Raw genomic sequence first — 1,113 nt, forward strand, 5'->3', positions numbered from 1 at the left:
CCCCCCCGACCATGTTTTCCAGGTTTAAAATATTGCTCCTTAATACACACAATAAAATAGCCACCAGAAAGACAAGTAACTTATAATTGAATAACCGATATGTTTACGTTATCTGTTTAGGATGCCTCATCACTACGACAGGAACTACAGAAACTACTACTGACGTCACAACAGAAACAACGGTAACAACAGTTCAGGCCACGTCTACAACTACCACACCAGGGATCACCACAGTCACAGAAACACAGTCCAGTACCACAGTTACACAAACAACCATCAATATTACGAACATGAATTCTGCTGCAACAGAACAAGACGAATATCATATAGTAGCAATACTAGTAGTTCCATTGAATGTATGTGGTTCAATAGTAGTTATTGTAATTAAAAAAAGAAAAGAAACCAGTGTGGACCCAGAAGTACCAAGCACAGAGTAACAACAACACCGACTGGATCACAGGTTACCATGGCCGTTGAAACTTGGGCGCGTATGTAAGGGAAACCCTACAATTTATTTCCCATATGAGTATTGTGATCAAATCGGACAAATGCTATAACACACACTGTCATATAGAGGACGTACACTAACCGTTTATGTAACGCTTTTATGAGACATCGTTATTATTCTACCTAAACGTGTAAGATTTCAGTGATACAGTTCTTATAATAAACTTGAGACTGAAAATAACAAGCAAATTTGTGGAATGTATATCCCCCGCTTGCAGGACATATTGAGGGTTAACATTATTGAGGTTAGGTTTAAACATGTGAGTATCGTGCTGTTGAGTCATAATGTATAGATTGAAACTTGAAGAAGAAAAAAAGCCCTATACCTCATTGATTATCCGTAAATATGCACAAATCACATCGGTTGGCAAACTTAGCATGAGTTGGATGTGCATAAGGAATTTGGTTGAAACATCTTAACAATATCTACAGCAATTATCAACATTTTTTGTAGTTATTGCACGGAAACGAAACGTGACAGACAGACAGAGAGCCAGACGGACAAACCCAAATTAATATCCCCCGTTTCGGTGAAAGCGGGGGATAATAAATATGCTATTAATTAAAAATGGATATATTAGTTGTTAGTTTGTTTGTTATCTAGTA

At 37.3% G+C, this 1,113-nt stretch overlaps 1 protein-coding gene across 8 annotated transcripts in view; it reads left to right on the forward strand.

The window, feature by feature from the left end:
* Window positions 1-393, forward strand: part of LOC110465040 (cubilin-like) — a 22,612-nt gene extending 22,219 nt beyond the window's left edge. For all 8 annotated transcript variants that reach the window (XM_021520607.1, XM_021520613.1, XM_021520610.1 and 5 more), the window contains one exon: window positions 121-393. The gene's annotated coding sequence lies outside the window, so the exon portion shown is untranslated. The remainder of the gene's footprint in view (window positions 1-120) is intronic.
* Window positions 394-1,113: the final 720 nt, after the last annotated feature.

The sequence above is a fragment of the Mizuhopecten yessoensis genome, unplaced genomic scaffold, assembly GCF_002113885.1.
Source record: "Mizuhopecten yessoensis strain PY_sf001 unplaced genomic scaffold, ASM211388v2 scaffold11047, whole genome shotgun sequence".
In the NCBI taxonomy this organism is placed as follows: domain Eukaryota; kingdom Metazoa; phylum Mollusca; class Bivalvia; order Pectinida; family Pectinidae; genus Mizuhopecten; species Mizuhopecten yessoensis.